The sequence below is a fragment of the Prionailurus viverrinus genome, chromosome C1 (genome assembly GCF_022837055.1).
Source record: "Prionailurus viverrinus isolate Anna chromosome C1, UM_Priviv_1.0, whole genome shotgun sequence".
NCBI classification, from domain to species: domain Eukaryota; kingdom Metazoa; phylum Chordata; class Mammalia; order Carnivora; family Felidae; genus Prionailurus; species Prionailurus viverrinus.
Window position 1 is genome coordinate 99,347,100 of NC_062568.1, and position 24,546 is coordinate 99,371,645.

The following is a 24,546-nucleotide window of genomic DNA, read 5'->3' on the forward strand; positions in this document are numbered from 1 at the left end:
AGGCCAGTGAGGGACACCCCTGCGTACTTCTCAGGGGTGCCGTCGCAGGAGCCGTGGCCGGGACCCAAACCTGGTGCCTGGGAGGGAGGACCTTCAGGAAGTCTCCAGGCTGCAGAGAATGATATGCAAGCATGGGTGGGATTCCAACGGGCAGACTGGGAAAGACCTGCTAGACGTGGGCCCTGACAAGGAAGGGAGAGCACTTTTGGGCGGGACCCTGGATGTGGGCTCTTGGCGGGGCGGGACACAGGGCTGACGGCCTTGTGAAGGTGCCCCAGTTACTGGAGCGCTCTAAGTGTCACAGGAACAGGTGGGGTCATACCCAGGGTCAATAAGGAGCCACAACGGAGGTGTCAAATATTTTGTCACACCCCCTCCAGTCACAGGGACAGGGACATTCTGTCCTTTCCCCAAACCTTCTGGGCTCAGACCCACCTGAGGGCCCAGGATGTCTGCTTCCAAGATGGTCCTACGTGTCGTGTATCCATTTATTTATTTATCTTTTAATGTTTATTTATTTTTGAGACAGAGAATGAATGGGGGAGGGGCAGAGAGAGAGGGAGACACAGAATCGGAAACAGGCTCCAGGCCCTGAGCCATCAGCCCAGAGCCCGACGCGGGGCTCGAACTCACAGGCCGCGAGATCGTGACCTGGCTGAAGTCGGACGCTTAACCGACTGCGCCACCCAGGCGCCCCGTCGTGTATCCATTTAATCACATACCAGCTCCAACAGCACAGCTTATGAGGGGGGTGAGGGGGTTGGGGGGCATTTGGCAATCATCAGTCATTCACCAGAGAGCTAAGTGCAGGTGTGTGACAGGTCATGGATTCCACGGTGGGCGAGGACAGACACATGGACCGAAAAGCCTCACATACGGAGAACTCTTAACCCTGATATTTCTCTCCCTAAAAATTACTGTAAGGTAAGAGTCGTAAGTGCCGTCGGGAGCCCCCAATCCGTGCTGGGGGGTGCCAGCAAAGCAGGTGTATCCCCTTCCAAATGAGCAAAATATAAATTTAAAAATGAATTCAACACTTCAAACGAGGCATAATGCATCAGGGCAACACCAGAACTTTGCCAGATGTCCTTACCCTTATTTTATTGCTTGTATTTAATATTGCATCTTGTGGGGTGGGGGAAGGGGCGGGCGGAGTGCACCAAATGTTGCCAGGGCTCAGGGGCCTCTGAAGTCTTAATCTGCTCTGAGGAAGGTCATGAAAATATGGCCACAAGGGTCGTCGTGGAGGATTGGGTAAAATAAGGAAAAATTAGAAACAACCCCAGTGCCCAACAATAGGGGTTCCCTAAATCAGGGGATGTGGCATGGCTGTGCCCGGGGTGTTGTTAGCAAACGTGAGGAGTTTTAATGGTTTGGAGACATAATAGCCTGTAGAGCCATGCCAGCTCAGCAGGTATGAAACAGGGCTCAAGAGAATCCACTTTTTTTTTTTTTTTTTTTAAAGCATAGAGGCATAGAAAAGCCTGGAAGGAAGTATTCCGGAATGGAAGAAATGCACATCCGTAGCTGGTGGAATTGGGATTACAGGTGACGTTTATTTTAAATTATTTTATTTTTTGCTGTTATGTGTTTCCCAATGTTCCCATAATGGATACATATCACTCTGGTCATCAGCTAAAAACTTTCGTGATTCATGGAAAGCACTGGCCCAGCCTTTGCTGAGCTCTCCAGGGCTACGCTGGGAGCAGGTGCAGTGGCCCAGGTGGGGCGCTGATGTCTAGGAACTCCCAGCTGGAGGCTGGGGGCGGGGGGCGGGGTGGGGTGGCTCCTGCCCTGGAAACAGAACCACCCAGAACTCTGCCTTTGAGCCATCGACAGGCTGGAATCCCAAGCTATGAGGTGCCCCGCACAGAAACTGCCCGGGGTTGGTCATGAAGACCCAGCTGGCAGGTTTCAACTCCTGCTTCCTGCCTGTGTACGCACCCAGGGCAGGTGCTCTGGGCACCGTGCTGGGCCCTCCCACAGCCCGGGTCCACCCACGTGCGACCCTGATGAGCACAGCCCCGTGCCCAGGCTGAGGTCCGGAGGACACGGAGTCCCTCCTGACAAGCGGCCTGCCCAGGGCCTCGAGTCAGGGTGAGGATTGCTGAGAGCACTGGCCGCCCATCCTCCACTGGCTCCCAACCTCATCTTCCCTGAAGCCTCCGAGTGTCCTGGAGTGGCGATGTTGATGCCACAATATTTAGTGTTTACTGAGGCCCAGATGCCATCCTGAGGGCCCTGAGTGGGGAGCGAGACACATTGCAGACCAGTATGTGAAAGAAGGCACTTACAGGAGGCTGTGGGGGAGGGGAGGCCAGCACCTTGGGAATTAGGGTCTGCTTCCTGGAAGAGGTGACATTCAGAGCTTGCAGGACTCTTGAGACTGTCAAAGCTGCCAGGATCAATAAATTCTTATTCGCCTCGGTAACAACAGTGGAATTGTAGGTACTCTGTCTAAAGGATAAAGATAAGGTTTGGGAGGTAGTGGGACCAGCTAGGGTAGACTTTCCAGAACACTACCTGTGGATGGGACTTCCTGCCCTGCTCCTTGGATGTGACGCCCCTCCCCTGGCCTCAGCCCTCTGGGTCCCATCCCTAGCTCCCTGGGCCTCCTGGACAAGATGGCCCTGGCTCCCTGCTCATGTGTACCTACCAGGGAAGGGACAGCAGCCCCAAACTGACTCCTTGTCCCCACATCTGCCCTGGCTTCAGTCTGAAGTCCCTGGTGCAGGAAGATAGCAGAAGAAAGGGGCTACATTTAATTCAAGTTAAAAGAATATTCGTGGAACATCTGCTATGTGCCCATTGTTGGTGCAGGCGGTAAGTAGAGTTCAGGGGAATACTTCAATCAGAGGAACCCTTGGCAGATAGTTAAGACTGTGTGTGCTCTAGGGGTGGATTATGTGTGTGTCGGGGGTCAGTGTCTGATATGTGTTACGCATGGCAGGGAGAGCTTCCTGGAGGAGGTGGCCTTGAAGGCTGGGATGACTGGGAAACGTAGGGGGAGGCTTGGCAAGGCAGGCAGGGTGGTGGACGCTGTATGTGAGGCCAGGAGCCTGATGGCGGCAGGCGAGAGCAGGCCCCACCAAGGCCACGGGTGCTCTGGGAAGGGCGAGGGCTTTGGGGTCAGGCAGCTCTGCCCATTAACAGCTCTGTGGCCCTGGGCAAGTTTCCCAGCATCTCTGAGCTACAGTTCACTCACCTGCCAAATGCGTCTGGCAACCCGGACAGGCGTGGCTCCTAGCAGAGCCCTCCCCCATGGGAATGTTGGGTTGAAGGGTCTGCAATTGGACTCTGAGATCCGTAAGTGGTGCCCTGAAATCAGCTCGCAGGGTGATGAATGAGTGTTGCCGTGTGAGTCGGTGCGACCTGAGATCAGTGTTTCACCTCCCAGGTGTGGGTTCTGGGAGGGAGACAGCAGGACTTCTTCACACCCCTGATGCCCTCATTCAGACACGTCCATGCACACTGGCCATGCCCCCCCCCCCACTCCGTCCTCGCCCCTCCAGGTTTAGAGGGAACTAGTGTGGAGCCCCCAGTCCCTCTGCCACTCACTGTCCTGTCAGGACGCCGCTCTCAGTCTGAAGAGACCCCCGAGGTGCCGAGGGGGTTCCTAGCACAGGTCACTCCATTCAGCCCACCAAATGGGCCAGGATGATCTCTCCTCTCACGGTTCCCCTTGTGTGAGTATATTCCAGCTGGTATCTTGGTTTTTTAATTTCCAGCCTATAAAGTACTGAGTTTCCTCCTCTGTAAAATAAAGATAGTAACGCTTATTTCGGTTCTAGGGGTCAGAACACGGGTTTGCAGCAGTTTTCCGTCCCGTGGGTGCCCTGGGGATACTTCATGCCTGTGTGGATGTGGGGCGGACGCTGATTAGAGGCTGGAAGGGGAGGTGGGACCCCAGTATCTGGCATCCAAAGAAAGGTGCAGAAGACGTGAGCCCAACAGACGGTCCAGGGGCTGGATTTGGGGCCAGGTGGAGAGAGAGGCAGAGCCAGAGGCTGGGGGGGTCTTGGGGAAGATGCTGAGCTGCCTGGGGAGCACAGGGGACGTATCTAAACCCAACATAGATCCTGGCAAACCCGCAGAGATGGGACAAGGAACTTCGATGAGGGTCCAAGCGGAGGAACTGAGGGGGCATGCTCTGAGCAAGCGAGGTGGTGGGAGGCAGGCGGAGGCCCTGCAGGCATGTAGAGGGTGCTCGGACCCACCCCGCCTTTGCCATCCCTGCCAACATGGTGTCACCAAAGAGACTGGATGGGAAGCTATGAGATGATGCACCGGCAAACAATAGCTCCTATTTCTTAGAATCTGCCTTGTTCTGGAATGTGTGACGTCTCTGGGGCCAGCAGGGAAATGACTCCAGGCTTCACCAGAGCGTCTTGGGACTGTGCTGGGCCCAACCTGCGGCCATCAGGGGAGTGGCCCGCCTGACTGCACTGGCAGCAGGGATCTGGATGGCATGTTCCTGGCCTCTGGGGGATAAGGAGGTGAAGAATGAGATGTGGGGAGACTTGGTGTTTCAGGGGAAAACAGGGCTGCTCGGCAGAGCTCAGATGGGCCCGGCCCTGGCTGGCTGAAGGGTAAGGAAGGAAAGGTCCCCTTCTACAGTTACATTTTAGAACCAATGGAAAAGTTTGGATCATTGGTCCAACCCTTCCAGGAATCCACACAGGGCAGGGGACTGGCCTAAGGCCACAGGGGAAGATAGGGAGAATGGGGTCTAGGGTATGGTGGCTGGAATTGGGCTGGAAATGATCCTCTGTGCCCTGGTGGCTTCCTAATGGTGGCACTAAAAGGCTGTGGAGATGTCTGTGTGGTCAAAGGTGAGACTCTGGGTGGAGAGCAGCCTGGAAGCACCCCCTCCCCCCACCAAGAAGAGGGGGAGCCCCCTTCCCCTGACTCTTACTTCCCAAGTAGCTGCTAGGTCCTCCCCAAAGCAGAGGATGTCGCCAGGGTGCTGAATCCAGCCTGTCGCTGGGAAGCCAGCCCCCCGGGACCTGTGCCCAGGGCTAAGCCGCCACCGTCTCCTTCCCCGTCTTCCCCGTGAGGGAGCCATATTGGATGTGGAACCCCCAGTCCCACTCACACCCTCAGCTGACTGCAGTCCTGCTGACATCTGGACTGGAGCTAATGAAAGGACCTGAGCCAGAGCAGCCTAGCCTAGCCACTCCTGAATTCCTGTCCCTCAGAAACCATGTGAGGTCATAAATGTTTATTGTTGTTTTAGCTACCAAGTTTGGTGGGAATTTGTTATGCAATAACAGAGACAATGTTAGAAGAGCACAATGGCTGAGGGAGGGGGTGTGGTCCAGGTGAGGTGGAGAGGAGGCAGGCCTTGGTCAGGCAGGTGCTTGTGGGCCAGGTGAGGAGAATGGGCTCAAAACTAAAGCCCTGGGGAGCTCTGAGTGGGGGGGGGGGGGGCATTGTCAAGCAGAGGTGGGGCACAGTGCAGCTTCACAAAGGGCACTCTGGGATGTGTGGGATGGACTGGGATCTGGATAGGTACAAGGAGGCAGGCAGAGACAGCAATTAAGAGGATCCAGGTGGGAGACCTCCAGGCCTGATCCAGGGGCAAGGGTACGTGCAGGTAGAGAAAAGAGGAGCCAAGAGAAATCGAGGGGTAAAGGAAGGTGACAGGGCTTGGTGATTTGGACTTGGGGAGTAAAGAGGAAGAGGGGGTCAGTGCTGATGCCTCTACTCCTGCTTGGGGCAGAGAGTAACCAGGGGATACCACTGAGCAAGCCTGGGAGCCAAGAAGTGAGGCAGATCTCTGGGGATGACAACAAGTTCAGGAGTCTGAAGGAGGACCATTGAGGGCCATCCAGGGGTCAGGTGGTGCGCAGGTCTGGAGCTGAGGAGTGAGGACAGAGCCGGCTTATGGCCTTGAGGTGTTGAGCATCAAAGTTGCCCCAGAACAGGCACAGACCAGAGAAGGAAGGGTGGCTGAAGGGCTGGGTCCTGATGGGCCTGCGGAAAGCCTGAGCACTGGAGGCCTCATGGAATAAGGGGAGGGGTCTCCAGTGAGTAGAGTTGGGAGTGCCATGTTGGAGGCCACTGAAGGGGCAAGTAAATGAAGATTACGAAGTGCCTAAAGGACTAGAAACCAGAGGGTCACAGGGGGCTTTGGCCAGAGCCATTTTGGTGGATTGGGTGTGGGAATAGGAAGAAACCAAGCCAAGTGGTTTGAGAAGCGAGTGAAAGGTGAGGAAGTGGATAGCTGGGGTGTAGCTACTCTGTCATGAAGGGAGGAGAGAGACAGGGCAGGAAGTTTCCATTCTCATCACATGGGCCTCTCATAGGGCTGCTTGAGTGACTTTACAACATGGTGGCTGGCTTTCCCCAGAGGGAGCAATCTTGTCTCCAGGCATTTGCACATGCTGTTCCCTTTCCCTGGAGTGAACTTTTTGTGCTCTTCCAACATTATCCAGCTAACTCCTGTTCATCCTTCAGGTCTCTGTTGACATGACACCTCCTTAGGGAAGCTCCCATAACTGCCTCTATGGACCCCATCTCTTCAGAGCAACCATGAAAAATGCTATACAAAAAGATATACTCAAAATCACTACAGATACGTCAAATGGAATTTTTAAAATGTTCAAGTAACCCACAGGAAGGAAGGAAAAAGATAACAGAAAAAAAAAAAAAACAACAGCAACAGAGTACAAACAGAAAACAAAAAACAAAATGGCAGACTTATACTCTAAGTATCAACAACTACATTAAACATAAAAGACCTAAATATACCAATTAACTGACAGAGATGGGCGGAGTTGACTATAAAACAGAACCCGACCATGAGTTGTCTGTAAGAAATCCCCTCTGAATATAGTGATATTGGTAAGTTGAAAATAAAAGGATGAAAAGGATGAATCATGAAATCATTAATCAAAGGAAAATAGAAGTGGCTGTATGAATATCAAAGTAGACTTCAGAGCAAAGAAAGTGACTGGAGACAAGAAGGGACACTATGTAATGATAAAAAGGTCAATCCATTAAGAAGCCCTAGCAAACCCAACTGTGGATGCACCAAACAACAGCACTGCAAAATATGTGAAGTGAAGAATGGCAGGGCTGAAAGGGGAAGTAGATAAATCTACAAATGTAGCTGGAGAGTTCAACACACTTCTCAGTTGACCACGAGACAGCAAATCAGCAAGGATACAGAGTAACTCAACACCAGGATCAGAATAACATCAGACACCAGGATCCAATTGACCAAACACTCCACCCAGCGACAACTGAATAACACTCCAGTGCCCACAGAACATATATCAATATAGATCATATCGTGGACCATAAAAAAAAACCTCAACAATCCTACAGAGTGTTTTCTCTGACCCCAGTGGAATCAAACTAGAAATCAAAAAAAGTAATCCATGAGCCAAAGGGAAAGTGTTTTAAAAAAATCTTGAAAAGTGTTGGCAGTGGGGGAGGGGGGCTGCCTGGCTGGCTCAGTGGATAGAACATTAACTGTTGATCTCCAGGTTGTGAGTTTGAGTCCCATGTTGGGTGTAGAGATTACTTAAGAAAATCTTTTTTAAAAAAGAGGAGGATATGTCAAGGGGGGAATAAAAGTCCTGGCTTCCCTCTGGCATCACCCAGTAAGGTAATGCGGTTCCACACCACAGCCTGAGTGGGAATCTAGGCTTCCAAGTGGCTTTTGGTGGCAGGGGGGGAGCGAGGCCATTTTTTTCTCCCTGTGGCATTTGACTGGGTGGTTCCTGACTAAAAGTTTTCTGTCTTAAGGCATCCTCAAATACATGGCCATATGATTTTCAGCAGGGGTGCCATTCAATGGAGAATAAATGGTTTTCACCAAGTGGTGTTGGGAAAACTGGATATCTATCTATATCTATATCTATATCTATATCTATATATCTATATCTAATCTATATCTATATATCTATATCTATATATGAGCAGAATTGGAATCTTACATCATATGTAGAAATTAAATCCAAATGCATACCAAAGACCTAAATATAAGAACTGAAACTATAAAACTCTTAGAGGAACACAGTGGGGAATCTTCATGACATTGGATTTATCAATGGTTTCTCAGATAGGACACCAGAAGCACAGGCAACAAAAGAGAAAATAGATAAAACTAGAATTCACTGAAATGAAACACGGTGCATCAAAGGGCACAATCAACAGAGCCACAGAGGCACCCCCACAGGATGGCACAAGATAGTTACAAGTCATGTATGTGATAAGGGGTTAACATCCAGAATACATAAAAAAATTCCTGCAACTCAACAACAACAAGAACAAACAACCTGATTTAAAAATGGGAAAGGGATTTGCACAGGCATATTTCCAAAGAAGATATACAAGTGGCCAACAGAGATAAGCTCAACATCACTAATCAGTAGGGAAATGTAAATCAAAACCACAATGAGATACCATGTCACACCTATTAGGACAACTGCTATTTACCTACTTTTTTTTTTTTTAATTTTTTTTTTCAACGTTTATTTATTTTTGGGACAGAGAGAGACAGAGCATGAATGGGGGAGGGGCAGAGAGAGAGGGAGACACAGAATCGGAAACAGGCTCCAGGCTCTGAGCCATCAGCCCAGAGCCCAACGCGGGGCTCAAACTCACGGACCGCGAGATGGTGACCTGGCTGAAGTCGGACGCTTAACCGACTGCGCCACCCAGGCGCCCCGACTTTTTTTTTTTTAATGTTTATTTATTTTTGAGAGAGAGACCAGAGTGTGAGCAGGGGAGGAGCAGAGAGAGAAACCGAAGCAGACTCCAGGCTCTGAGCTGTCAGCACAGAGCCTGACGCGGGGCTCGAACTCATAAACCGCGACAACATGACTTGAGCTGAAGTCCGACGCTTAACTGACGGAACCACCCCGGCGCCCCGGGACAACTGCTATTTAAAAGAGACAAAAAACAAAACAAAACAACACAAAAAAAAACCAGAACAGAAACAGAAAATAAGCGTTGGCGAGGGTGTAGAGAAACTGGAACCTTGTGCTTTGCCGGTGGGCATGTAAAATGCTGCAGAGTATCTTCTCAAAAAATTAAAAGTGGAAGTATCATACAATCCAGCAATGTCACTTCTGGGCATATACGTATAGAACGGAAAGCAGGGTCTTGAAGAGATCTTTGTACACCTATATTCGTAGCAGCATTCTTCACAATAGCCAAAATGTGGGTGCACCCCGCGTGTCCACTGATAGATGCATAGATAAAATGTGGTGTATACACACACACACACACACACACACACACACACACAAAACGGGACAGTATTCAGCCTTAAAAAGCAAGGCAGTTTTGACACCTGCGACCACATGGGTGACCCCTGAGGATGTTATGCCACGTGAAATAAACCGGTCACAAAAAGACAAATACCGTATGATTCCATTTATGCGAGGTACCTACAGCTGTCAAATTCAGAGAGACAGAACATGGGATGATAGTGGTCAGGGCTGAGGGCGGCAGGAATGAGGAGCTGTTTAGTGGGCACAGCGTTCCAGTTTTGCAAGATGAAAAGAGCTCTGGGGAAAGATGGCAGTAGGGTTTGCCCAGCAGTGAGAGCACACTTCACGCCATCAAACTGTAAAAAAAATGGCTAAGACGGTAAATTTTTGGTTATGTAGATTTCACTGCAGTTAAAAAAAAAAAAAAAGGTTTTGTCTTGCCAGACTGCCCCTTTCTTGATCTTGTGGTTACAGAGAGCAGGCTTTTGTGGGGACAATTTTTTTTTTGTTCGTGTCTGTTGGTGTTTCTGGGTTGTTAACTCTTTTGGTCCAAATCTGGTATATATGAAGCAAAAGAAAAATTAAGAAAAATAAAACGCAGCCAATTCACCACTGTGTGGCTCTTTGGGTCCCAATCCCCTAGCCAGTGGGCCTTCTCTCCGCTTTTCAGAGTCCTCTTGTGTTTGTTTTATATGTGATGTTCAAGGTTTTTAGTGGAACTTAGAAGGTGGAACAGGGGGAAGTGCATCTACTCCCATCTTTCCAGAAGCAGGAGGCTTGGTCTGCTGTATTTGTACTGGTTCTCCTGGTAATGCTGGTACTCACCAAGGACGGACTACGGAATTTGCCTCGGAGTCCCAAGCTCCCAGGGGCATGGACTGGGGCTCCCTTGTTTACAGTGAACCTCTGAGCTGATCACAGTTGGTCCTGATCAGTCCTCATGTAGGGCCCCAAACCTTGCTGGGTCTCCCAGGCAGTCTCTGCCCATCCTCGGTGGCATACATCTGCGGTGATTCACTTGCCCACTCTTTTGGCCACTCATTCTGAGCCTTCTCCTCAGGCAAGAGTTCAGATTCTCCCCCCTGCAGTCTCTGGAAGGTTCTTAAAAACTCTTGAAAGGCCAAGTGCACAGCAGCGAAGCTCCTTCTTCCTCCTTCCCCCAAAACCGGCTTCCCCAGGCTCTAGCCTTCAGTTCGGTCCTGCTCCTTTCTTCTGGGTCCTCTTGGGGCGTGTTCATGCTCCCGCATTTCCCGACACACACAGAACAGCATCCAGCAGGTGGAAAGCACAACACTGCTTTATGAAACTCTGGGAAGGGGAGTGGCAGTTCTGTGGGTCTTCTGTGCTCCGGGCCTTCGGGGTGGTCTCACTGAGTCTTCCCAGTTCTTCAAAGGTAGGACTTATTGGTGCCAATTCACAGACGAGGAAATAGAGGCTTGGGGAAGTTAAGTAATCTGCATAAGGTCACGCAGGTGGTGAGTGGCAGGGCCAGGACCAGGAGCCCAGTGGCCTGACTTTGGAGCCCCAGCTCTTCTGGCCTTGTCTTAGAAGGACCCAAAACCTCACCAGAAGTCCGAGTGCCGGCCCATTACCTGACCCCAAGGACCACACGCAGAGCCAGATCTGATCTAAGTCCTCTTGGCTGTGACCCCTATTGGGCCCAGTTCAGGCAGCAGGTGAGGACCACGTGACCTGAAATACGAGGAAGAAGGAGCAAGCAATCAGCTGACATCAGATTTTCTGAGGGGCTTATGAGTTTGAAGTGCCCAGTTGGGTTCAGAGTTAGAACCACCCTTTCCCCCGACAAAGCAATTAAGCCGCTTCAGAGAAAAATGGCTTTGTTTGGCCCTTGGATACCATTCCTGAGAAATGATGGTAGCAAATAACGTACGTTCAGCAAACCTCCTGTCTCTGCCGCGCGGCTGGCTTTGGATGTGGTCCAAGAACTGGTGTGATGTCGCTCTCCAGTTCCAGTCCCAGCCAGTCCCGGCTGCCCTGGGTGAGGCTCTTGGCTGGGCCGGATTTTTGGGACCTGATTTAATACATACCGAACGGTTTGAGTCTTCCGCGAGAAAAAGGAAAACATTCCCCGGATTTGGGGAGCAGTCATCATCCTGACGATACGAACAACGAGGACGGTTCCAGGCCACTAGGGTGTCTGGAGGCCGGGCCTGGGAGGTAAGCGCTGTTACAGCCCCACCCATTTTACAGATGCAAAAGTGGAGGCCAGGAGCACCTTCAAGGTAACCCCGTTTTCATGAAGTGCTTCCCGATTTAAGGTCCTTCTCTTAGCGTGAACTGTGCACCCAGGAGAGTAGCCAGCACAGAGGCAGTCATAGCTAGGTGCTCAACAGTCAACACTGGCTGAACGAATAAAGGAGGCATTTCTTGCTTCTTCATCGTGATGAACTTATATTTGATGGCATTTACTTCAATTTCCCACTCAGCGCGGGAATCTCTTCTATAACATCTCTGGTAGAGGGTCATCCACCTTGAATACCCCCAGGGATGGGGAGCTCCCTCCCTCCAGAGACAGCTCTTCCCACCTTTGGACAGCTCTAATCTCAGCAAGGACAACAGTTCATTATTCTGAGCTGAGCTCGGCCTCCCTGGGATGGGTAATTACTGGTTCTGGTTTTACCCTCTGCTGTGCTCAAACTTCTCCCATTTCTACTGGTTAGTCTTTAAAAATCAGAAGAGGCCTGCTCCTTCTCCAAGTTTTCCCGTTTGGGGATTTGGGTGAAGCTGGCCTGGGTGTCGGAGTCTTAAGACCCAGCCACGGGGTGACAACCGTGTGGAAGGGCTGCGTATGTTCGGTCTGAGGAAGATGAGTCGGTAGCGAGGTGAGGGTGTTATGAGGGGAGCCCTCAGTTATTTTCAAGGCGTTGCAGATACGAATGAAGAAATAACAGTCGTAATGGCAAATAATTACTGTGGTGCTGGGCCCTGAGCTAAAAGCTTTCCTGCTATCGTCTCAGCCGTGTCCCATAACAGTCCTCTGCAGTGACTCTTACCCCACTTTACAGATGAGGGAACTGAGGCACAGGAAGGTTAAATCACGTGGGCAGGGTCACTCAGCTGGTAAGTGGAGATACTGGAACGCAAACCCCAGTTGGTCTGACCGGACCCCTCCCTCCCACCTCCCGCACGCACAGGGGACGCACAGCGCTGGGTGGCCAGAATATGGCTCACAGGTAGAAGCTACAGGAAGATGGGCAAATGTCTGGTTAGGTGCAGCACTTTCTAGAAATCAGAAATATCAGCCGATGGAATTAGCTGCCTCATAAGGTAGTAGGCACCAATGTGGGAGCAGGGTCCAGGGGGATCCACGTCACAGAAAAGTCTTTGGACCACGTTTATCCAGTTGAATCCAATTAAAAACAGATCCCTAGGGCAACCTTTAAAAGAGAAAAAGGAAAGTGAGGAATGAATGGTGTTTGCAATGTATCTCTGGGCCCAGCTAGAAACTCCTTCTCTGGCACCTGCGTCTGAGTCCCCGCCAAAATATTAGGATTCCCGAAAACCCTGGTCATTGGGGGCTGGTCTTGACCTTGTTTCTAGGAGTTAAGAAGCAGAGAAGGGTGGATGGAAGGCCTGGGTCTCCTCAAGCAAAAGGCCCATTCCCTCCAATGCCCATCTATATGGTGAGATGAGCCTCAGAGAAAGCAAGTCACTTGCCCAGGACCACAGACCTCATACACAGCTCTGCTGGGGACCTAGAAGGGACAGCCCCGTGAGCTAGCCCTCACTCAGTGCTGGGAAGCCTCAGAAGAGAGGCTGAGCTCCGTCCCGGTAACCCCTCTCCCTCCGGGTCTCCAGAGACTGGCTCCGGATCCTGGAATAGTAGGTGAGAACATTCTGGCCTCCGGTTTCCCTCCTGCTGGCGAATATTAGGCTCAGGGTCACTTGAGAGCTGGTGCCTGGCCGGGAGTGGGAGACTGGACACATGTCTGGTCCGCAGGTGCCCTCAAGAGACCCACCGAGGTCCAGGTGACGCCTGGGTTCCTCCCAGAGGCAGTTTTGTGGTTGGTAGATGCCTGCTCCATCAGGCCAGTGCCCTGGGCCCTTTTCCACCCGGCCTTCTTTCAGCTCTTCCTGTACTTTAGGAGAATAATTAGATGATTCTATGCTGTGGTCCTGTCCCCGGCAGGCTGGCGTCTGGACAGCACGGAGGACGAGTCTCCTCCTGGGGCAGGCCAATGGCGGGAGCGTCTGGGAGAGGGAGGCCTGAAGGTGGACAGAACCTAATGGTGGCGGCAGCATCAGGGACAGCCGCGGTTCCTGCTCACCCGGGACCTCTCCATCCAGGAGACCCAGGCAGGGCAGGGTTGGGGGTGGGGAGGCCCCATGGGTGCCACTTCATAGGCTGGGATGCTGAGTCACTTGCCTGATGTTGGGCTTCTGGTGAGCGACTGAGTGAGTGAGTGAGTGAGTGAGTGACAGGCTCAGAACTGGATCTGGTCAGAGTGTCCTTAGGCCTGTGGTCTTATCACCTCACGACAGTGCTCTCTTCCCCTGGCCGGACCCTGCCTGGAGCATTGCCACTGCGGCTCCCACTGCCTCACGGGCCTTCTGAGTGTCAGAGGTGGGCATGGGGTTCAAACAGCCCCCTCCTTCCAGGAAGGGCTGTTCACCCTCCTCCGTTTGCTTCTCCTAAATGGAGGCCTGTGGTCTCCCCAGACGTCCCTGCTGTCCGAGGGGAAGGGCCCCCGGAGAGCACCTTATGTCTTGTTTGATGGACAACAAAACTGCAGTCCAGAGAGGGCAAGCGGCTTTCCTGAGGCCACAGAGCAAATGGGAGGCAGAGCCCATCTCGAACTCAGACATCCTGACTCCCAGGCACACACACGCTTGTGACTGGGGTCTCCGCACTTTCCCTCTTCCAAAGATGATACTTTGTCACACACATGGCAGAGGGACCAGGCACAACCACGACCCCGGTCGCTGTTGAAGTAGTCCAAGGATCCGTAAAACTGAGCAGTTTGTTGGTGGGGACGGTTATGGCTCCCAAGTGCCCCCCACCCATCCACCAGAGAGGCACCTAGGCTAAGAAATCACGTGCCACCAATTCTCTTGCTCCCCGCTTCCCCCCTCTGAAGAGTGAGGTCCTGCTTTCCTTCCAGCCACTACCTCCCGGAATGCCAGGAGCACTCTTCTGTTTTGGGAGAAGCTGCCGTCAGCCTCAGTTTCTCCATCTGTGACAATGGCTCCACGCCCGGCTTGTTGGGCTCATCAAGCGACCCACCGGGAGAGGCAAGTGCGGAGAGGGCTATGTAGGAAAGTCACCTATTGTCCGAGCCCTTTGTCCCCACTTAAACTGCAGCAGGGGACCTGCGCGACAGCCAGGGCCTCTCATTTCCTTTGAGTAAGCGCTCTCCCTGCAAGAGGGAGCCACTGACCTCAAAGGCCGGCCCACAAAGGGGCCCTGACATCGTGGGGAACAATGTCGCCTGTTTACCTGACAGATTGTCCGCTTTCTTTTCATCTCCGAGGAAAAGAGCTCCCGCTGGGAGCCGCTAATCCCAGAGTAAACAGATGACCTCGTGGTGCTTTTCTTCCGGAGGTGGGGTGCGGAGGCAAGCGCCCCAACTGTGCAAACAGATCCTGGAGGCCTCGTGCGCCTGCGGGGGCGTGGCCCCGGGGCCCGGGCGGGAGGAGCCCCTCCCTCGAGCCCGCCCTCTTTCTCCCTTTGTGGTTTCCCGTTGAATGCGGAGAAGCTCAAAGGCAGGGGCGAGAAAGGTCAAAGCCAATTTGCAGGGCCGAGCGTGGGGGAGGAGAGAAGGGGCCAGACGGGGCGTTTTGGGAGGCCTGACCTTCACCTGGATACAACCCCTGTGGCCTGTCCCCAGGCCTTCTGTGGACGCTGTCCCCGGCAGAGCCGGCGCGGTGTCCTGGCCACTCCCTTACTGGCTGTTGGCAGAGGCCAGCAGCTGCCCCTCTCTGAGCCTCAGTTTCCCCATCTGGAAAGCAGGGATGAAGAAGACAGCCGACTCTTAAGGCTGTTGCAAAATATTGCCATGAGCTCTCCGCAAGTGGCGGTGACTTACGATTAGAGAGAGAGAAAGCCGAGTCTGGAAGCTGGAATGAGATGCCAGCAGAGTGTGGAGAGTGTTCCGGGAGAGGGTAGGCAGAGTCGGGGAAAAAGGCACTCAGTTAGTTGGGACTGAATAGCGCTTGTATGCGAAACAGAAGATAAAAAAAGCCTCTGAAATAACGTATCACATTGTGGGGTTATCTCTGGGAGGGGACCCAAATTCTCCCACTTCCTGGTGGTGTGACCTTGGGAGAGCTATTTGGCCCTTATGTCCTTTGGTGTCCTCCTTTACAAATAGATAGACAAGTCCTATGTCAAAGGGCTCTCCTTGAAATGAAAAGAACCTGGAACAGAGTAGATGCTCAATTAATATCAGTTCCTGGGGCTTAGTAAAGGCAGGCTTTACTCCTTGCAAGGAGCTTGGGTGGGGGTGGGGAGGATCTGGATGAGTTAAAGACCCATGGGATGGGAGTCCCATCACGCCTTATTTGGATGCCGCCAGAGGCTGCCCTTTCCCTCGGGTAGTGGGGAGCTGGGTGGGGTGGATCCTCCCACAGGGTGAGCCCTGGGTGACCAGCCGGTGCCTTCCCAGCCACCTCTCTTGGCTGTCCCTACAGGCTGTGTGTGCCTCATCTCGGCATTCAGGGTTTCTGCGACTATCAGCTCCTCTTTGGGGTAGAGAAGGTGAGAGATGTTTAGGTGAAGCAGGTGGTGTCTCCCGGGGTTCCTCAGCTTTCCTTTTTAAAGGGAAGGAAGGAACGAGAAGGAAAAGCAGGAAAAGGATGTACTATTTGGTGAACATCTTAAAGCAAGTTTATAGGTATCAGAAGCTTTGGCTTCAAGGAACAGCAAACTCAATTTACTGTAGCTTAAACAAATGGAGGTTTCTTTTTCTAACATATTAAGAATTCTGGACATGGGTGGCTGCTGGTCTTGGCTAACTGCTGGTGATGCCAACAAAGACTGGTGTCTTTCCAGCTTTCTACACATCACCCTTAGCATGTAAAAACCTACTCATCTCCTCAAGGTGGCAAGATGGCTGCCTCAGCTCCATCAGGAAAGTAGGTCTCCCACGAGCTCCCTGCTGATGTCTCATTGGCCAGAAGTGGGTCACGTGGCCTCTCCTGGAACAAGATGGCGGGAATGCAAATTCCTGAATGCACTTCCCCAGCCTCCAACAGGAGCAGGTGAGGGTGGGCGGGCTGCGTGGGTCAAAGGGACCGTGTCCAACCATCTAATCAGTTGCCTGCCAGAGGAGATGGTTCTACTCACATCCCAGTCGTACCGGGGCAAGCCGGTGCCCAGGGCAGTGAAATGCTTACTCAATAAGCACTTTGATTGATTTCCTTTGACATTCTGGGCCAGCAACCAAAGATGCAGAGATAAAAGCCACTCCTTTGCCTTTCAGAGACAGAAGGAGAATGGTAATAGTAATAATAACAGTATAATAGCTAAAATTCACCGAATATGTACCAAGTGCCAAGCGCTTGCGGGGTCCTTTCTAGACCTTATCCACTCTCTTGCTCACTCCAACCTCAAGCAACAGGCATGATTCCACCTGTTATGGAGGAAACTGAGGCCCCGTGAGGCCCACAACGCAGGCCCATGTTACACACAGTAGTGGATATAAGAGCCCAGGGATGAACCAGGCTCTAGGGACACCCATGGGAAGAGGGTCCTGCACTCCTCGGGGAGACCTGGGAAAGTTTCTGGAGGTGGGGAGGTGTATGTAGGGTCTGGAGACACCAGCTGGCATTTCACAGTCAGACAAGGTGGGGAAGATGTCCCAGACGAGGTAAGACATGTGTGAGGACACATGAGAAGTGACATTAGGAAGATCTATGGCACCCCTAGGGTCTGTCCACCCACACTTGCCCAGAAATTGCTTTCTTTAAAAGAAGCGTCGAGGGCGCCTGGGTGGCGCAGTCGGTTAAGCGTCCGACTTCAGCCAGGTCACAATCTCGCGGTCCGGGAGTTCGAGCCCCGCGTCAGGCTCTGGGCTGATGGCTCAGAGCCCGGAGCCTGTTTCCGATTCTGTGTCTCCCTCTCTCTCTGCCCCTCCCCCGTTCATGCTCTGTCTCTCTCTGTCCCAAAGATGAATAAATGTTGAAAAAAAAATTAAAAAAAAAAAAAAAAAGAAGCGTCGAAAATAAAATTATACTTCTAAAAATCAGTGAGTGACATGAATGGTCAAGGAAATGCAATTCATTTATAAAGTTGTCAAAGATGAAAAGGAAGCACCTTAATATTCGACACTGGTGTTGGGGCGGCGAGACAGGTAATGTTTGCACACAGCTGGTGGGATGGCGAATTGGTGTGTAAGCCTTTAGAAAAGCAACTTGAAAAATATTCTTTAGAACGTGCTGATCTTTTGGCTTGCTGTTTAGAAATACATCCTGAAGAAATGATAAATAAGAGTAGACAGGTACCTGTGCAAGAGAGATAATTGATTGCAATACAATTTTGTGTTTTCTCCCTTGAAGCTTCCCTCTCAGTGTCCCACGTTTGTAGCCAGACCCCTCCTGACTCCCTAGTCCCAGGGGCATTTGTAGGACCCAACCTTGGGTCCTACAGAGCTGCTTGAAGGGAACATTTTTTCCCTGGTTTTGGTTTGTTGACTTTGGTTGTTTTGTTTTTGTGAAAAAGAAAGATCAAGAGAGAAAACATGTAGGCTGTCCCAGTAAAACAGTTCCTTCCAGTAAAGGGGAGGAGTTGAAAGAAAGAAGGGGGAAGGTTCCTAACACCTGCAAAGGGGCCTCGAGTCCCAGAGGTGGGACCTCAACCCCCCCCACCACCACATGGCCACACCCCAGGACATGGCTGTGCTTTCCCAAAGCTCACTGTCCAAGAAGACTGGAGTGACAGCCGTAGCCCAGGGTCCTGAGCTTCCAGCCTGACGTACAGTAGCAGCCACTGGATATCAAAGAGCATGCCCTCTGGGAGGATGAGTAGCTACAGACCCCAGGACCTTTGCACGGCCCTAGCAGACAGCAAGCTCTCAAAATGACTGAGGTTGATTTTCCTTGATCGGGCCTCAGGTGGAATTTAAATAAAACTGAATGTGACATTCTCACCTATCTACATTCATGAGAAAAAAATGTTTTTAAAGGTAATTGAGTATAAAGTTATTATCTTGTTTTGATTTTTTGAAACCATTAGTGAAATATTTTCCATAGAAAGATACCAAAGTCCCCTGCCCTACGTTCCCTGACCTCCAGGCACATACCTTTACTATTGCACCAACCTTGCTGGGAGGGTCATTATCTATATTTAGTGCCTCCCTCTCCTTCGAGGTTCTCAGGTCCTGGAGACTCATCAAGACATTGTCTTATTTACCTCCATGTCCCCAGTTCTTGCACAACGCCTGGCAAACACCCAGGGAATGAACGGGTATATCAATGAATGAATGAATGAATGAACGGATGAACAGGTGTCTGGTATCTGGGTTAAAGGGCCTGGTGAGGCCCATCTCTGTTGTCCCCACGCAGATGCTCCCGGGCAGCTCTAAGGGCTGTGCACTCAGCCACAGAGTTAACTGCCGGCACAAAGTCGGGGAGTGTAAACAGCCCTCCTCCAGGCCAGGGCCGACTGGCAGCATCCCGGGCAGCTTGCACAATCTTGTGGGCTGCTGTGATTCTCATTTTTGGGGCATGGAGTCATCTCTGCCATGGGCCTCTCCCTCCTTGCCCTGGATTGTCTCTTGGCAACACAAAAGGAACTGTATGTCTGTTGTCAGCGGGAAGAAGTTCAGACCCCCGATCCCTCCTGGGAGCTGGTCCTGATGAACCAGATCTGCCCAGGGACCCCAGAAGGCTGGAGCTGAAAGGGAGCTCGAAGGTCACCCAGACCGACCTCTACGTTTTACAGATAAAGGGCCTGAGACCTTAAGAGGTGGGGACACTGAGCTCACTGCACTTGTGGCAGAGCTTGGCACGGAGCTGAGTGTCCTGGGATGGCAGCTGGTTTCAGAACCAGCCAAACAGGGCTGTAAATTCCTGCCCAGCCACTGTCCAGCCGTGTGAACCTGGATCAGGGATGTGTCCTTCCTGAGTCCCCATTTCCCTGTCTCCCTGGAGCGGCACGCAAGGTTGTTGTGGAGACCTGTCGCAATGCTGTCTTAGAGCCCCTAGCACCGTGCCTGGCTCAGAGCGGGGCCTTCTGTCTCCTGCCTCCTCCCACCCTTTCTTTCCTAACTTCTCCCGCCCACATTCCTCACCATTCTTTGGCTTCCCTCTGAGCCCTCCACTACAGGGCAATTTGCTCCCCAAATTGCATGCTGTGATCGCCCCTAGATTCATTACTGTCTGCCTACTGTCTCTCTTGCTTTTTCTGTTCTCACACACCTCTTGGTCTTGCCACATTCATTCATATTTTCCTTCCTCTCTTCCTTCCTGCAAACTTTCCCAGGCCTCTGCTATGCGCCAGGCACCTGCTGGGCAGAGAGGCTCACGGCCTCCTCCTGCCCTTTCAGAGCTCATCTACTGCTCAAGAGGGGCTGCGTGAGCAAGGACGAGACAGGGCGATGCTGTGTGTCCACAAAATCGCGTATCCTAACTCTTGTTTCTGGAACACCGCGGCAGATAGAAGACTGACCCCTTAAAGAGGGCTGTGTCCTAACCCCCAAATCTATGAATCTTACCTTACATGACAGAAGGAGCTTTGCAGATGTGGCTAAGTGCAGGATTTTTTTTTAACGTTTATTTATTTGAGAGAGAGAGAGAGTACGTGTGCACACGCACGCGTGTGAGCGGGGGAGGGGCAGAGAGAGAGAGAGACAGAGGATCCAAAGCAGGCTCGGCACTGACAGCAGCGAGCCTGACGCGGAGCTCAAACTCACAAACAGTGAGATCATGACCTGAGCAGAAGTCGGACGCTCAGCCACCCAGGTGCCCCCTGTTAAGTGAAGGATTTTGAGATGGGGACACTGTCCTAGATTATCCATGTGGACATAAGGGTCCTTACGAGAGGGAGGAAGAAGGTCAGAGAGGAGAGATGCTATCTTGCTTGCTCTGAAAATGGAGGAGAGAGGCCAGGAGCCAAGGAGCACAGGTGCCCCTGGGGCCCTCAAAAAGAACCAGTCCCACGGACACCTTGATTTTAGCCCTGGAGAGTCATTTTGGGCTTCTGACTTCCAGAACTGTAACAGCATGAACGTGTGCTGGTTTAAGCCACTAGGTTTGTGGTCATTTGTTCCCACAGCAATAGCAAACATAGAAGACCGTGGTTCTCTGTCCTCTTGCAGTGAGGTGGCCCGTGTGACTAACTCCGGCCAGTGCAGTGTGAACGCAGGTGACACGTCTTCCTCTGGCCTGGGGCCTCTGTCTTCCTCTGCCACAGCCACCGAAGACACTGCAGCTGGTGGTGGAAGGTACAAGACGGTGATCAGCTGCTGGCGGCCTGGGTCCCTGAGTGACCGAGTGGAGCACAGCCCCCACCCCGCCCCCACCAACCATCCGAACCTCTTAGGATTTGGGTATTATTCGTGACAGCAACATAACCTAGCCTTTTCTTCCTGCGGGAGCGCTGATGAGGCTCTTGCCTCACGGTGGTGACGACTGAGCCTTGAGAAGACAGATCGGCCCTTAAGAGTGTGAGCAAAGGCCTGGAAGGATTGGACTTTATTTGGCTGGCCCAGGGTGCATTGTGGGAGCCGAGGCTGGCTGCAAAGGTTGGGGGAAAACGGAGAGCAGGGCCGCTGGCGGGACTCTGGCCGTTCTGCCTCCCCCCGCTGGGTTCCAACAGGCTTGGACTCATTTCCTAGCGTGTACTGCTCGGGGCGTATCTAGTGTGCCTGCAGGGCTCACGCGGACACACGCGCGTGTGTGGCCGAGAGGCTTCGCTGGGCACAGGTACACGTGCGACCGTAGGCGTGTGCATGTGTGGGTTTACCTCTGGTATAGCTGCAGCTCCGGGGTGGGCGGGGTGGGGGTTGGGGGCTGGTCTGGGACAAACGAAGGTGTCAGGTGCGGGTGGGTTTCTGGTGCGGAGGAACATTGTCCAGAGGGTGCGGTGAGGCGGTCGGTGTGTGAGGGTGTATCAGGGTGAACAGAGAGACTTCTCGAATCATGGGTGAAGGAGAAGCTCTGGGATACACCGGTAGCTGGTGAGGTGAGTCCCAACACGTAGCGCCCGCCCTTAGAGCCCTACGTGCAGTGATTCACTGACCTGTGCCCTCTGCAGGGGTGAGTGATTGCTGTATGAGCCTGGCTCGCTCTCGTGGGGCCTGCGTGAGCCAGAGAACACCCTATCACGTCAGTCCCACCGCGGGCCAGGTTTGCATGATGTTTATTGCTCAAATTACTCACTGTGCTGTTACCTGAAATACATTTAATTCCTATTAATAACGAGCACTGTAGGGCATAGATTTCATCATTAGCGTTAAATTACTTTATTGCAGTTTACAAAGCAGCTGCCTGTGATGTGTGACGCATCAGCCCAAGTCGGAGCCTACACACACAGGCCGCTCGCATGTGTGTGGACAGTGCCCAGTGCGGCTGTGTAGTTGTAGGCAACGTGTTTTCGCGCACGCTTTCAGCCGCACGTGAAGGCAACCTTGTGTTTGTTCGGCCCATCTGTGGGCTGCCCTAGACCTGAGACTGGGGCGTGCTTTCCGCAGTCTACTCTAGGCCCGGGGGCACAGCCGAGGGCTTTTGAGGCTCTTGTCTCAATAAAACCCAGGGCCCCCCATGGGTAGGGGCTCCCTTATGAAGAGACAGAGGCTCACGGAAGCCCAGAGGACCTGCCCGAGGCGCATGCTGGGGCCGCACTTAGAATGCAACCAGGCCGGCTCCAAAGCTTGGGCTTTTGCTCTTACATGGCACCTTGCACGTTCCTCAAGCACTCAAGTTTCCCCAGTCAGGAGTCTGGCTCCTTCTCCCGCTCCCTGCCAACCTCACAGGCCCCTTTAAGATCAAGGGAGATGATGATTCTCCGCGGAGAGGCTACAGGTGGATCGCTCATTCTTTTCTCTTTTGTTTTGTAATAATGTTTGTACCTTTCATTAATGGCTGTAAGAGTCTCCCCTCCGTTTGCTCCCCGTGCGGACCCCATCGGTGCGGGGTTAGTAAGGAATGACGCGAGCGGTCAGGGGGCTCGATGGAACTGCTGTTGTCCCGCCCACCCGGCACACACACACACACACACACACGCACACGCACACACACGCCGCTTTTGCAAAAACAATTCCCTATTTGGCAAAGGGCAGTGTTTGCCCTGGGATAGGACCTTGCAGCCCTGAGCGAGGCCTTGTTTGTTCTGGCATAAACCACGGGGATGTCCAAGCCCTCCAAGTTTGTTGAACTTCCTGGATTTCTTATCATGCAGCCTGCCCCGCCAGGGAACAGGTGAAATGCTGATTTGTGCCCAAGAGACCAAGAGAGGATATTAAGAAAGTCCACAAAAGCCACTTCTCCCCCCAAGGGACAAGCAGCCCCGGGCAGGGCTGCTGAGGGCTGGCAGGGGCCAGGGAGAGGGAGCCGGGCAGATCCTTAGCCTTCCTTCTCCTTAACCTGGCCTGAGCCTGCGTCTCCCACTCGTGACTCCCCACTCCTGAATTCTCTGCTCGGCTCTGCTCAGGCTGGTCTCCCCACGTTCTCTGGACATATTGTACCTTCTCCAGGCTGCACACCTTTGCCTGGGCCATGCCTGCCACGTGGGATTTCCTCTCTACCCTGCCTCCAGTTGAAACCCTGCTTGGTGGGTAGAGTAAAAGAATGGCTGAATCATTCTGAGGGTGGAACTGGGTAAGTGAAAGACTGTATTCCACACTACCCTACAGTGCACATTTCCCTTCCCCTAGGAAAGGAAATCCCTGACCCTCAGGGGCTTATCAGGGTGTTTGCCTGGGGGGGGGGGTGCCTAAATGAACCCTCAGGTAACCCTACTGAGACACTGGGGAACTTGTCTCTGCCCCCTCAGGAAGTCACACAACATGACAATGGGGTAGGGGTCGGGGGTGATGGAGCGGGTGTAAGGGGAGGGGCCTCCAGACTCAGGAGTCGGCCAACCAAGGTCAGATCCTGTCTCCCAGCCTTCTAGCCCCAGGACCTTAGGAGGTGGCTCCAGGCTTCCTGCACCTGCATAGAATGAGTATAATGGCAGCTCCTTCCTTGGGAGGTGTAACTACAGTGATAAATGAAGCACCTTGGACACAATAAGTGTATTTTATCAGTCCCTTATGTCACTGTAGGAGGATCGCAGACACATGGTTGACCTTCGACAGCCTTTGTGACTTCATTGCACTATTCACTGACCGCCTCCTGCGAGGATCCTGATTTCACAAGGAACCTACGGGTCGCTGTCATCCCCTGCAGATGAGGGGACTCCGCCAGTTGAGGCTGTGGTCCAAGGACACCCAGCATATAGGTGGCAGAGCAAGGGTTAATGCAAGCTGGCTGGACTCAAAATGTGCTCCTTCTCCTCTGTGACCTCTGCCCCAGCCCCTCACGCTGACCAGTGGCCCTGGAGCTTGCCTGGCCCTTCTGTGTCTGGGGGCCAAGGCAGGAGAGGCAGCTGCCAATCAATGTGCCGTGAGCTCAGGGAAGGCCTGGGGTCCCCTTGTCAGACCCCCTCGCTTGCCACATGCCCTAAATTCCATCATTACTTATGGTGCCGTGATTCCTATACTGTGTGGGCAAGACCCCTGATGTGACTGTCTGCCTTTGGTGGCAGGACCCAGCCATCGAGGACCCACCGGCAAATGGCACCTGGGGAAGGGATCCCAAGCTAGGGACGTTCTGATGGGGGCAGCAGCTTCAGGCTGGGTCCTAGAGTGGCCACCCTGGGAACCAGACCTTGTCATCAAAGGAAGGAAAGGCTTTACAAAGGCGAGCGGAGAGAAGGGGGGAATGGTGTTGAGTCCCCACTGTGTGCAGACACGTGGCCTTTATGTATGCTGCCTCACTCAGCTCTCTCAGCAGCCTTGTTGGGCCCCCATTTCACAGAAAAGGAACCAAAGCACAGAGAAGTTAAGTGATTTGCCCAGGACCACAGAGGTGGGGTTCAGTGCAAGCCCGTGACAACTTTCTAATTTTGCCACGGCATAGTTTGCTTGACTGGGGCTGTGGGTGTGGAGGGAAGGGGTCTTTGTCTTCAGGTGGAGCTGGCTGGCCTAGGTGGGAGAGGTTGGCAGGGAGGAACCGTTGGCCCATGAGTCAGGGGTCCGGTCCTGGCAGCTCCTACCGCCCACCTGGGATGGCCAGCAGCCTGGGGGTGCTTCAGCGCGGTTAGTCATTCCAGGTGGGCGGCAGGCAGGCACCCATCGGGAGGTGTCTTCCGCCCCCCACG

The 24,546-nt window shown here is 52.7% G+C and overlaps 2 long non-coding RNA genes across 2 annotated transcripts; one reads left to right on the top strand and one right to left on the bottom strand.

Moving 5' to 3' along the window:
- Positions 1-1,976: 1,976 nt before the first annotated feature.
- LOC125171570 (uncharacterized) lies at positions 1,977-14,804 on the bottom strand. Its single transcript, XR_007154402.1, has 4 exons — positions 14,686-14,804; positions 3,559-3,753; positions 2,657-2,725; positions 1,977-2,457 (listed from the first exon to the last, which is right to left on the bottom strand). It is a non-coding gene; the product is annotated as an uncharacterized LOC125171570 (long non-coding RNA).
- On the top strand, positions 5,332-7,329 carry LOC125171571 (uncharacterized). Its single transcript, XR_007154403.1, has 2 exons — positions 5,332-5,371; positions 6,460-7,329. It is a non-coding gene; the product is annotated as an uncharacterized LOC125171571 (long non-coding RNA).
- Positions 14,805-24,546: the final 9,742 nt, after the last annotated feature.